This window comes from Tursiops truncatus, chromosome X (genome assembly GCF_011762595.2).
Source record: "Tursiops truncatus isolate mTurTru1 chromosome X, mTurTru1.mat.Y, whole genome shotgun sequence".
Lineage (NCBI taxonomy): Eukaryota > Metazoa > Chordata > Mammalia > Artiodactyla > Delphinidae > Tursiops > Tursiops truncatus.
Window position 1 is genome coordinate 82,372,926 of NC_047055.1, and position 14,116 is coordinate 82,387,041.

At 39.4% G+C, this 14,116-nt stretch overlaps 1 protein-coding gene across 1 annotated transcript in view; it reads left to right on the forward strand.

The window, feature by feature from the left end:
- The first annotated feature begins 104 nt into the window (after positions 1-104).
- FGD1 (FYVE, RhoGEF and PH domain containing 1) overlaps positions 105-14,116 on the forward strand; it is a 67,840-nt gene continuing 53,828 nt past the window's right edge. The window contains exons 1-2 of the mRNA XM_073799450.1: positions 105-369; positions 1,097-1,200. The gene's annotated coding sequence lies outside the window, so the exon portion shown is untranslated. The remainder of the gene's footprint in view (positions 370-1,096; positions 1,201-14,116) is intronic.

Consider the following 14,116-nt stretch of genomic DNA (forward strand, 5'->3'; position numbering starts at 1 on the left):
CTCCCTCCCGTCCCTTCCCCGGGGCCGCGCTGGCCCCGCCTCCCGGACGCTCCGTAAGGTAAGGAAATAGCCGAGCAGGGGAGGCGGCGAGGCGGCGAGGGGGGGGAGGTGGGGAGGCGGCAGCGGTTCGTTGGCTGGTGTGGGCATATAACCTACTTGTAAGACAAGTTCTTGTCTGTGGGCCTCTGCCTGGCCCTAAATATGTATGTTCTCGAATCTTAGTGACCAAGTGATCGCCAAGGCCGCATCAGACAAGGGTGGGGGGGGTCGGTGCCTTTGTCTACAACGGAAGATGGCGACGGGCAGGGTGTGAGAAAATGGCCGCCAGGGTCACATGTTTTGCTGAGTATACCCACCTGAAATGACTAGGTTAGCTGCTCCCAGCAACCGTCCCGGCTTGCGGGGTCCCAGAGGAACCCTGAGGGAGTCACTCAGAGCTCTTTCTGCTGCAGCGCAGATCCACGGCCAGGCCTACAGACGGAAGAACTGGAAGCCTCTCCCACCCATTTGCCTTCTTCCCCTCCTCCTCCCTCCCTCCCTCCCTCAGGCCCCAGAGCAGAGTCCGCTGGAGGGAATGGATTTACCTCTGGAGTGGGGGCAAGTAAGAGTTTCTTCAGAAGCCATCTCAGGGAGCTCCTGACCTGGCTGGAGAATGAGGTCTCCCCCTTAAAAAAATAATTATTAGTCTGAAAATGTCTTTTTCCTGATAACTTAGTTCCAGCCACTCCTCTTCCTCTAGCCTAAACTTTGGGGTGAGGCCGAGCCCCTGTACCCCAAGGATATCAACCTCTAGCATATCCAGGCAGAAAATGACTCCCTCTGCCTACTCCTACCTCTTACGTACGAAGGACTCACTGCCCCTACAACCATGGAAGGCTTCTAAACTCTTACCCTAGAGAAACACAACTCCTCTGGACCCCAAACCAGCCCTAGCCACCTTCACCTTCCCCCCTGCATTAGCAAATTCTTCCTTTTTCTTTAAGACCTAACTCTTGTCGCTTCTATGAACTTTCCCAGCTGAAAGAGAAACTCAGAGCACCTTGTTGCATTTATCACTTAGTATTATAATCATTTATGTGGCTGTATCTCCTCACAGGAGAGTGAACTCCCTGAGACTAGGAGCCATCTATCTTCGCGCCCTCAGCAGGACCCAGCACAAGACTGGTACAAGGCACGCTTCAGCAAATGTTTGTTAAACGGGTAAGTTTACGGGCCTACACCACAAATCAATGGGAAATGGACATTTTAGTAGATAGTGCTGGGAAATTTGGCTCACCATAACGAGAAAAATAAAACTGGATCCCTATTTATTTCCACATGAGAGGGTGGAGAATATCTTTGTGACCTAGGACTGTGGAAGGACTTTTTAAACAAAGTCCGAAATGCACAAACCATGAGGAAAAAATTTGTGATGAAGTCTTTGATAGGAATGAAAATTGGTATTACTACTTTGGAAAACAATTAAGAATAGTTAAACAATCAGAATAGTTAAAGATGGCCCTGGGACCCAGCAATTCTGTTAGAGGTGTGTGTGTGTGTGTGCGCGTGTGTGTGTGTGTGTGTGTGTGTGTATATATGTATGTATGTTAAGTCCTAGAGAAATTCTTAAACATATGCACAAGGAGGCATGTGCAAGAATATTCATTGCAAAATAAAGATAAAAGGAAAACAATCAAGAAAAGAATATTCATCACAGAACTGTTAGTAATAGAGAAAAAAACTCAACAATCTAAAAGTTCACCAAAAGGAGAATAAATAAATAGTGGTGTAGCCACACAACAGACTACTATATACAACAGTAAAAAAAAAATGAACCAGAATTGGTTATATCAATCCAGATTAATTTCAGAAACATACTGCTGTGATAAAATGCAAGTTGTGGAAGGATACATGATGTGTGAGACCATTTATATAGATTTTTTAAAACTAGAAAACAGTGCACTATGTTGTTTATCAATTACATAGCTATGTAAACAATATTTTTTAAACAAAGGAATTAAACACCAAATGCAGAATGGTGATTACCTCTGGGGAACAAAATGAGAGAAAAATACACAGGGGACTTTGACTGTCTAATATTTTATCTGGGTAATAGGTACATGGGTGTGTGCTATATTATTCTTCATACTTATTTGTATGCCTGAAGTATTTCATATTTTTTTAGAAAGACTGTGAGGATCTATAACAAAATTAATGGTGTCTAAATCTAGATCAGTGGTTCTCAAACCTGGGCTGCAGCAGAATCACTTGGGAGAGCTTGTTAAAATACCAGATGCTGGGCCCCACACCCAGAATTGTGTTTTAGTTAAGTCTGTATTGCATTTCTAACAAGTTCTCAGGTGGTGGTGGTGGTGGTGGTGGTGGTGGTGGTGGTGGTGGTGGTGGTGGTGGTGGTGGTGGTGGTGGTGGTGGTGATGAAGAAGAAGAAGAAGAAGAAAATGATGATGATGATGAAGCTGCTGCTGCTGCTAGTCCAGGTACCACATTTTGAGAACTGCTGACAGAGAAAATGAAATTATCAATGAATTTAGTTTTCTTCATTGTGCTTTTCTTTGTTTTCCATGTATTCAATGAGTGAGTGTTACTTTAGGGAGAGGTCTTTGTTGTTTTTTAAATTCTCTTTCATCTCTACTTCCCACTCTCATTTCCTTCATGTAGGCAAGCATTTTAAAGTGTTTTATGCATATCTTTTTGTTTATATGTGTTCTTGCAAAATATGTATTGTTCTTTTACATGCATGTATTTCCCCAAAATTTTCATTTTTCCATTTTTCAAAATTCAGAACAGTTGAAAAAATAGTACAATGAAAGCCCATACACTCTTAATATTTTGCCAAATTTGTTCTACTTCTCTTTATATGTATATGTGTACATCTTCTTGCAGGCAGTATAACAGCTCACCCCTAAAAACTTCAGCACTCATCTACTAGAATAAGGACATTCTCCTGCATAACCACAATACTGTTATCACACCTAAGAAAACTTACTAATTCAATAATACCATCAAAGATACCCTATATACAAATTTTCCAATTGAGCCCAAAATGTTCTTAGACCTGCTCTGATTTTTTGATCCCAGTATCTAATTAAGGTTTGTGTATTACATTTGGTTGTTTTAGCACTTTAACCTCTTTTAATCTAAAATAGTACCCCTAGATTTTTGGTGTGTTTCAGATTACACCAGTACTTTTCAAGAGTCCAGGCCAGTTTGTTATAGAATATCCCACAGAATATCTGGATTCATCTGCTCTTTCCACATGAAAGGTTAAATTATTAATTATATAAACTTATTAATTATATAATTGTATATAATTATATGTAATTATGTATATTATATATATTATATATAATATATCTAATTATATCTAATTATATAATTTTATATATTAAATATATATAATTATATAATTAATTATATATAATTATATAATTATGATTATATAAATTATATAAACCATTATTCAGGTTAAATAATTTCAGCAATAACAGGACATAGAGGATACCGCTTACTTCATATTGTATCTTCTCAGGAGGCACTTAATACCAGGTTGGCCCACGGTGGAGAATATTTTGTGTCTGTGCATTTTTTTTTATATCTTTATTGGATTGCTTTACAATGGTGTGTTAGTTTCTGCTTTATAACAAACTGAATCAGTTGTACATATACATATGTTCCCATATCTCTTCCCTCTTGCATCTCCCTCCCTCCCACCCTCCCTATCCCACCTCTCTAGGTGGTCAAAAAGCACCGAGCTGATCTCCCTGTGCTATGCAGCTGCTTCCCACTAGCTATCTATTTTACATTTGGTAGTGTATATATGTCCATGCCACTCTCTCGCTTTATCACAGCTTACCCTTCCCCCTCCCCATATCCTCAAGTCCATTCTCTAGTAGGCCTGTGGCTTTATTCCTGTCTTACCCCTAGGTTCTTCATGACCTTTTTTTTCCTTAAATTCCATATATATGTGTTAGCATACGGTATTTGTATTTCTCTTTCTGACTTACTTCACTCTGTGTGACAGACTCTAGGTCCATACACCTCATTACAAATACGTCAGTCTTCTTTCTTTTTATGGCTGAGTAATATTCCATTGTATATATGTGCCACATCTTCTTTATCCATTCATCCGATGATGGACACTTAGGTTGTTTCCATGTCCTGGCTATTGTAAATAGAGCTGCAATGAACATTTTGGTACATGACTCTTTCTGAATTTTGGTTTCTCAGGGTATATGCCCAGTAGTGGGATTGCTGGGTCATATGGTAGTTCTATTTGTAGTTTTTTAAGGAACCTCCATACTGTTCTCCATAGGGGCTGTACCAATTCACATTCCCACCAGCAGTGCAAGAGTGTTCTCTTTTCTCCACACCCTCTCCAGCATTTATTGTTTCTAGATTTTTTGATGATGGCCATTCTGACTGGTGTGAGATGATATTTCATTGTAGCTTTGATTTGCATTTCTCTAATGATTAATGATGTTGAGCATTCTTTCATGTGTTTGTTGGCAGTCTGTATATCTTCTTTGGAGAAATGTCTATTTAGGTCTTCTGCCCATCTTTGGATTGAGTTGTTTGTTTTTTTGTTATTGAGCTGCATGAGCTCCTTGTAAATTTTGGAGATTAATCCTTTGTCAGTTGCTTCCTTTGCAAATATTTTCTCCCATTCTGAGGGTTGTCTTTTGGTCTTGTTTATGGCTTCCTTTGCTGTGCAAAAGCTTTGAAGTTTCATTAGGTCCCATTTGTTTATTTTTGTTTTTATTTCCATTTCTCTAGGAGGTGGGTCAAAAAGGATCTTGCTGTGATTCATGTCTTAGAGTCTGCCTATGTTTTCCTCTAAGAGTTTGATAGTTTCTGGCCTTACATTTAGGTCTTTAATCCATTTTGAGCTTATTTTTGTGTATGGTGTTAGAGAGTGATCTAATCTCATACTTTTAAATGTACCTGTCCAGTTTTCCCAGCACCACTTATTGAAGAGGCTGTCCTTTCTCCACTGTACATTCCTGCCTACTTTATCAAAGACAAGGTGGCCATATGTGCGTGGGTTTATCTCTGGGCTTTCTATCCTGTTCCATTGATCTATCTTTCTGTTTTTGTGCCAGTACCATACTGTCTTGATTGCTGTAGCTTTGTAGTATAGCCTGAAGTCAGGGAGCCTGATTCCACCAGCTCCGTTTTTCATTCTCAAGATTGCTTTGGCTATTGGGGGTCTTTTGTGTTTGCATACAAATTGTGAATTTTTTTGTTCTAGTTCTGTGAAAAATGCCAGTAGTAGTTTGATAGGGATTGCACTGAATCTGTAGATTGCTTTGGGTAGTAGAGTCATTTTCACAATGTTGATTCTTCCAATCCAAGAACATGGTATATCTCTCCATCTATTTGTATCATCTTTAATTTCTTTCACCAGTGTTTTATAATTTTCTGCATACAGGTCTTTTGTCTCCTTAGGTAGGTTTATTCCTAGATATTTTATTCTTTTTGTTGCAACAGTAAATGGAAATGTTTTCTTGATTTCACTTTCAGATTTTTCATCATTAGTGTATAGGAATGTCAGAGATTTCTGTGCATTAATTTTGTATCCTGCTACTTTACCAAATTCATTGATTAGCTCTAGTAGTTTTCTGGTAGCATCTTTAGGATTCTCTATGTATAGTATCATGTCATCTGCAAACAGTGACAGCTTTACCACTTCTTTTCCGATTTGGATTCCTTTTATTTCCTTTTCTTCTCTGATTGCTGTGGCCAAAACTTCCAAAACTATGTTGAATAAGAGTGGTGAGAGTGGGCAACCTTGTCTTGTTCCTGATCTTAGTGGAAATGCTTTCAGTTTTTCACCATTGAGGACGATGTTGGCTGTGGGTTTGTCATATATGGCCTTTATTATGTTGAGGAAAGTTCCCTCTATGCCTACTTTCTCCAGGGATTTTATCATAAATGGGTGTTGAATTTTGTCAAAAGCTTTCTCTGCATCTATTGAGATGATCATATGGTTTTTCTCCTTCAATTTGTTAATATGGTGTATCATGTTGATTGATTTGCATATATTGAATCCTTGCATTCCTGGAATAAACCCCACTTCACCATGGTGTGTGATCCTTTTAATGTGCTGTTGGATTCTGTTTGCTAGTATTTTGTTGAGGATTTTTGCATCTATGTTCATCAGTGATATTGGCCTGTAGTTTTCCTTCTTGGTGACATCCTTGTCTGGTTTTCGTATCAAGGTGATGATGACCATGTAGAATGAGTTTCAGAGTGTTCCTCCCTCTGCTATATTTTGGAAGAGTTTGAGAAGGATACATGTGAGCTCTTCTCTAAATGTTTGATAGAATTCGCCTGTGAAGCCATCTGGTCCTAGGCTTTGGTTTGTTGGAAGATTTTTTTTTTAACATCTTTATTGGGGTATAATTGCTTTACAATGGTGTGTTAGTTTCTGCTTTATAACAAAGTGAATCAGTCATACATAAACATATGTTCCCATATGTCTTCCCTCTTGCATCTCCCTCCCTCCCACCCTCCCTATGTTGGAAGATTTTTAATCACAGTTTCAATTTCAGTGCTTGTGATTGGTCTGTTCATATTTTGTATTTCTTCCTGATTCAGTCTTGGCAGGTTATGCATTTCTAAGAATCTGTCCATTTCTTCCAGGTTGTCCATTTTATTGGCATAGAGTTGCTTGTAGTAATCTCTCATGATCTTTTTCATTTCTGCAGTGTCTGTTGTTACTTCTCCTTTTTCATTTCTAATTCTATTGATTTGAGTCTTCTCCCTTTTTTTCTTGATGAGTCTGGCTAATGGTTTATAAATTTTGTTTATCTTCTCAAAGAGCCAGCTTTTAGTTTTATTCATCTTTGCTATCATTTCCTTCATTTCTTTTTCATTTATTTCTGATCGGATTTTTAGGATTTCTTTCCTTCTGCTAACTTTGAGGTTTTTCTGTTCTTCTCTAATTGCTTTAGGTGCAAGTTTAGGTTGTTTATTCGAGATGTTTCCTGTTTCTTAAGGTAGGATTGTATCGCTATAAACTTCCCTCTTAGAACTGCTTTTGCTGCATCCCATAGGTTTTGGGCTGTCGTGTCTCCATTGTCGTTTGTTTTTAGGTATTTTTTTATTTCCTCTTTCATTTCTTCAGTGATCACTTCATTATTAAGTAGTGTATTGTTTAGCCTCCATGTGTTTGTATTTTTTACAGATCTTTTCCTGTAATTGATATCTAGTCTCATTGCGTTGTGGTTGGAAAAGATACTTGATACAATTTCAATTTTCTTAAGTTTACCAAGGCTTTATTTCTGACCCAAGGTATGATCTATCCTGGAGAATGTTCCTTGAGCACTTGAGAAAAATGTGTATTCTGTTGTTTTTGGATGTAATGTCCTATAAATATCAATTAAATCCATCTTGTTTAATGTATCATTTAAAGCTTGTGTTTCCTTATTTATTTTCATTTTGGATGATGTGTCCATTGGTGAAAGTGGGGTGTTAAAGTCCCCTACTATGAATGTGTTACTGTCGATTTCCCCTTTGATGGCTGTTAGTATTTGCCTTAGGTAGTGAAGTGCTCCTATGTTGGGTGCATAAATATTTACAATTGTTATATCTTCTTCTTGGATCGATCCCTTGATCATTATGTAGTGTCCTTCTTTGGCTCTTGTAATAGTCTTTATTTTAAAGTCTATTTTGTATGATATGAGAATTGCTACTCCAGCTTTCTTTTGGTTTCCATTTGCATGGAATATCTTTTTCCATCCCCTCACTTTCAGTCTGTATGTGTCTCTAGGTCTGAAGTGGGTCTCTTGTAGAGAGCATATATATGGGTCTTGTTTTTGTATCCATTCAGCCAATCTGTGTCTTTTGGTGGGAGTATTTAGTCCATTTACATTTAAGGTAATTATCGATATGTATGTTCCTATTCCCATTTTCTAAATTGTTTTTGGTTCGTTATTGTAGGTAGGTCTTTTGCTTTTCTTGTGTTTCTTGCCTAGAGAAGTTCCTTTAGCATTTGTTGTAAAGCTGGTTTGGTGGTGCTGAACTCTCTCAGCTTTTGTTTGTCTGTAAAGGTTTAATTTCTCCATCAAATCTGAATGAGATCCTTGCTGGGTAGAGTCATCTTGGTTGCAGGTTTTTCTCATCACTTTAAATATGTCCTGCCAGTCCTTTCTGGCTTGCAGAGTTTCTGCTGAAAGATCAGCTGTTAACCTTATGGGCATTCCCTTGTGTGTTATTTGTTGTTTTTCCCTTGCTGCTTTTAATATGTTTTCTTTGTATTTAATTTTTGACAGTTTGATTAATATGTGTCTTGGCGTATTTCTCCTTGGATTTATCCTGTATGGGACTCTCTGTGCTTCCTGGACTTGATTAACTATTTCCTTTCCCATATTAGGGAAGTTTCAACTATAATCTCTTCAAATATTTTCTCAGTCCCTTTCTTTTTCTCTTCTTCTTCTGGAACCCTTATAATTCGAATGTTGGTGCGTTTAATGTTGTCCCAGAGGTCTCTGAGACTGTCCTCAGTTCTTTTCATTCTTTTTTCTTTATTCTGCTCTGCAGTAGTTATTTCCACTATTTTATCTTCCAGGTCACTTATCCGTTCTTCTCCCTCAGTTATTCTGCTATTGATCCCATCTCGAGTATTTTTCATTTCATTTTTACTGTGTTGTTCATCGTTGCTTGTTTCATCTTTAGTTCTTCTAGGTCCTTGTTAAATGTTTCTTGCATTTTGTCTATTCTATTTCCAAGATTTTGGATCATCTTTACTATCATTATTCTGAATTCTTTTTCAGGTAGACTGCCTATTTCCTCTTCATTTGTTAGGTCTGGTGGGTTTTTATCTTGCTCCTTCATCTGTGGTGTGTTTTTCTGTCTTTTCATTTTGCTTATCTTACTGTGTTTGGGGTCTCATTTTTTCAGGCTGCAGGTTCGTAGTTCCCGTCGTTTTTGGTGTCTGTCCCCAGTGGCTAAAGTTGGTTCAGTGGGTAGTGTAGGCTTCCTGGTGGAGGGGACTAGTTCCTGTGTTCTGGTGGATGAGGCTGGATCTTGTCTTTCTGGTGGGCAGGTCCACGTCTGGTGGTGTGTTTTGGGGTGTCTGTGGACTTACTATGATTTTAGGCAGCCTCTCTGCTAATGGCTGGGGTTGTGTTCCTGTCTTTCTAGTTGTTTGGCATAGGGTGTCCAGCACTGTAGCTTGCTGGTCATTCAGTGAAGCTGGGTGCTCATGTTGAGATGGAGATCTCTGGGAGATTTTCACCGTTCGATAATATTTGGAGCTGGGAAGTCTCTTGTGGACCAGTGTCCTGAAGTTGGCTCTCCCACCTCAGAGGTACAGCATTGACTCCTGGCTGCAGCACCAAGAGCCTTTCATCCACGTGGCTCAGAATAAAAGGGAGAAAAAGAAGAAAAGAAAGAAAGAAAGAGAGAGAGAAAGAGAGGGAGAGAGAGAAAGAAAGAAAGAAAGGAAGGAAGGAAGGAGGGAACGGAGGAAGGAAGGGGGTAAAATAAAATAAAGTAAGATAAAATAAAATAAAATAAATTTTTTAAAAAAGTAAATAAAAAAACAAAAAGAAAACAGACCGACAGAACCCCAAATGGTGAAAGCAAAGCTATACAGACAAAATCTCACACAGAAGCATACACACTCGCAAAAAGAGGAAAAGGGGAAAAATAATAAATCTTGCTCTCAAGGTCCACCTCCTCAATTTGGGATGATTTGTTGTCTATTCATATATTCCACAGATGCAGGGTACATCACGTTGCTGGTGGAGATTTAATCCGCTGCTGCTGAGGCTGCTGGGAGAGATTTTCGTTTCCTTTCTTGGTTCGCACAGCTCCTGGGGCTCAGCTTTGGAATTGGCCCCGCCTCTTCGTGTAGGTCGCTGGAGGCTGTCTGTTCTTCACTCAGACAGGACGGGGTTAAAGAAGCTACTGACGTGGGAGCTCTGGCTCACTCAGGCCGGGGGGAGGGAGGGGTACGGAGTGCGGGGTGAGCCTGCAGCAGCAAAGGCCAACGGGACGTTGCACCAGCCTGAGGCCCGCCGTGCGTTCTCCCAGGGAAGTTGGCCCTGGATCCCGGGACCCTGGCAGTGGCGGGCTGCACAGGCTCCCCAGAAGGGAGGTATGGATAGTGACCTGTGCTTGCACACAGGCTTCTTGGTGGCGGCAGCAGCAGCAGCCTTAGCTTCTCATGCCCATCTCGGGGGTCCGCGCTGTTATCCGCGGCTCGCCCCCGTCCCTGGAGCTCTTTTAAGCAGTGCTCTTAATCCCCTCTCCTCGCGCACCAGGAAACAAAGAGGGAAGAAAAAGTCTCTTGCCTCTTTGGCAGGTCCAGACTTTTCCCTGGACTCCCTCCTGGCTAACCATGTTGCACTAACCCCTTCAGGCTGTGTTCACACCGCCAGTCCTCTCCCTGGGCTCCGACTGAAGCCAGAGCCTCAGCTCCCAGCCCCACTCGCCCCGGCAGGTGAGCAGACAAGCTTCTCGGGCTGGTGAGTTCCGGTCGGCACCTATCCTCTGTGCGGGAATCTCTCTGCTTTGCCCTCCGCACCTCTGTTGCTGTGCTCTCCTCCGTGGCTCCAAAGCTTCCCCCCTCCGCCACCTGCAGTCTCCGCCCACGAAGGGGCTTCCTAGTGTGTGGAAACCTTTCCTCCTTCACAGCTCCCTTGCACTGGTGCAGGTCCCGTCCCTGTTCTTTTGTCTCTGTTTATTCTTTTTTCTTTTGTCCTACTCAGGTATGTGGGGAGTTTCTTGCCTTTTGGGAGGTCTGAGGTCTTCTGCCAGCATTCAGTAGGTGTTCTGTAGGAGTTGTCCCACGTGTAGATGTATTTCCGGTGTATCTGTGGGGAGGAAGGTGATCTCCATGCCTTATTCTTCCCCCATCTTCCTCCGACCCCCTCACCTTTAGGTTTTAATCCATTTAGAATCCACGCTCATTTGTGGTGATAGGTAGGTATGCAATTTTATTTTTTCCACATAGTGAGCCACATTTCCCACCACCAAATACTAAACAATCCTTCCTTTTTCATTGATTTACCATGCCACCTTTGTCATATATTATGAAACATACACACATAGGTCTGTTTCTGTTCTTGTACTAATACCACCTATTTTTTTAATATTTTGTAACGTATCTTAAATCTGATAGGGCAAGTCCCCTCCTCTTTAGTCTTCTTTTGGGTTGTCTTAACTATAACTCTGCATAAATCTTCAAAAGATTTTATCAAGCTCTTCAAAAAAACAACTGTAATTTTGATTAGAATTGCACTGAATTTATAGATTAATTTGGGAGAGTTGACACTATCAAAATATTAACTTGTCCCATCCAAGATCATGGAATATCTCCTCATTTGTTCAGTTCACCTTCTACCTGTGCTCTTTATTAAGAGTTTAAAGTTTTCTCTTTAGAATTTTTGTGTTTTTACTAATTTAATTCCTAGTGACTTTACAGTTTTAGTTACTATTCTGAATATTTTTATTTTTTGAATAGATAATATACACGCATTTTGAATAGCAAAACTATATAAAAATTATACTTTGAGAATTGTCACTCATCTTTGTCCATTCTACCCAGTTGCCACCATACACACCGCCCACAGTTACCAGTTTTATTCATTTATTTTTTTATTCTTCCAGTGTCTCTTTATGCAGATACAAACAAGTATAAATGTATATCGTATTCCATCTCCCTCTTTCTTACACAAAAGGTGACATACTATACATACAGTTATACATGTTGCTTTTTTCACGTGATACATCCTGCAGGTCCTTGCATATCAGAGCATTAGAAAGTTTCCACTACATAGAAAATCATGTAGTATGACTTGAAACTGTTGAGAGCTGAGAAACTGTTACATTATGTGGATGTGTAATAGTTTATTTAATGACTGCAATACCCTACTGATGGATGTTCAGGGTATTTTCAGTCCTTTGGTATTACAAATGGTGCCATGATGAATAGACATTTCATATGTATGCAGATATTTCTATAGGATAAATTCTAAGAATCACATTTATAACATTGGTAGATATTGCCAAAATTTCCCTCCGTAGGTGTACCATTTTGCACTTACCACCCATGTATGAGTTTATGTGTTTCACCACCACCTCGCTCAGAAAGTGTATCATTAAAGACTTTCGGATTTTTGCCAATGTGATAGGTGAGAAACAGTATCTCACTGTAGTTTTAATTGACATTTCTTTTATGATGAGTGAGGTTGAGCATCTTTTCATATGTTTAAGGGTCATTTTTGGCTTTTCCTGTGAGTTGTCTATTTATATGCTCTGTTTATGTTCTCGATTTCTACAAGCTTGTTATATAATTAGAGAAATTAGACCTTTGTGAATGATATCAGTTGTCAGTATTTTTTTCCCAGTTTGTTGTTCTTTTGACTTTGCTAATGGATATTTTCCAAGCAAATTTTACTTTATTTTTATGTAAACAAGTTTATGTTTTCTTTTATGGATTCTAGATTTTGATTTGTACTTTTGTGATAGATTGCATTAATGGCCCCAATTTTTTATGTGTCTTCACACCCTTTGGTAGTGCCCTCCCATAGTGACTGAGTTTGGCCATATAATTTACTTCAACCAACAGGATAGTAGCAAATTTGATATAAGCAGAGACTTGAGAAAGCTCTTGCATATTCTGCTTCCTCTCTTGGACCCGTGCCACTGCTGTGAGAACATACCCAGGCTAGTCTGCTGGAGGGATGTGAGAGACATATAGAAATGAGCCTGGTCCTCCCAGCCAAGGCATCCTATAGCAGCCAACCTCCAGCCAAGCCACCAACTTAGTGCAGATACATGAGCTGGCAGAGTTGAGATCAACAGAGCCTGATCCAGTGCATAGAACCTCTCAGCTGACCATAGACTCTGTCTAAGTTTGGGTATCTAAATATTCATTTTGGTTTTTTATAGAGAATTATTGTAGCAATAGTCCCCCATCATTGTTCTTCCTTTTCAGAGATATTCTGGCTGTGCTTGTTCGTTATTTTTCCATTTGATCTTTAATTCAGCTTGTCTAGTTTCAGAAAAAGAAAAAATATGGTATTTTTAATTAGCTTATACTAAATTTATAAATTAATTTTACATCTTTATGATTTTGAGTCTTCCTATTTAAGAAAATGGGGTGCCTTTCTATTTGTTTCTTCAGAGTGTTACAAATGTTTTCTCTTGAAGGATTTAGACATTTCTTGTTAAGTTTGTTTCTAGGTATTTGCTGTAGACTGAATGTTTGTGTCTGCCCCCACCCCCCGAATTTTACGTTGAAACCTAACCCCCAATGTGATAGTGTTTGGAGGTAGGACCTTTGGCAGGTGATTAGATCATGAGATTGGAGCCCTCATGACTGGGATTAGTGCCCTTATAAAAGAGACCCAAGAGAGCTCCCTTTCCACTCCTGCCATGTGAGGACACAGCAAGAAGATGGCTATCTATAAACCAGGAAGTGGGCCCTCCCCAGACATAAAATCTTTGAGTGTCTTGATCTTGGACTTCCCAGCCTCTAGAACTGTGAATAATAAATTTCGGTTGTTTATAAGCCAACCAGTCTGTGGTATTCTGTTATAGCAGCCGCAACAGACTAAGACATTATTTTGTCTTTTTTGTTGCTATGATAAATGAAGCCTTCTCTTCCATATGTCTTCTAACTGAATGATTTCTATATATTAATTTTATATCCTGCTACCTTGCTGAGTTCTCTTGTTTGTAATAGTTTTCTATTGGTTTGCTTGGGTTTTCTGGCTCTACAGTCTTATCTATAAGGAATGATAGCTTTACCTCCTCCATTCCAATTGTAATTTCTAATTTCTTTTTCTTTTCTAATCACAATGCTTTTGCTACCTCCAATATAATGTTAAATTGTAGTGGAGAGAGTAGATACCCTTGTGAGTTTAGCATATAAATGCTACTAGTGTTTCCTGGTTAAGTGAAGTGCAGGATTGCTGGATTTGGGGATGGATGGATGGATAGATAGATAGAGAAAGAGGCAGACATAATTATATTAAGGAAGAAATTTTTATAAAGAATTTTTTGTAAAGAATGGGTATTGAATTTTGTCAAATGGTTCTTTGGCATCTCTGGAAATGATGATATGATTTTTCTCCTTAGATTCAACAATATGTTAGATTGTATT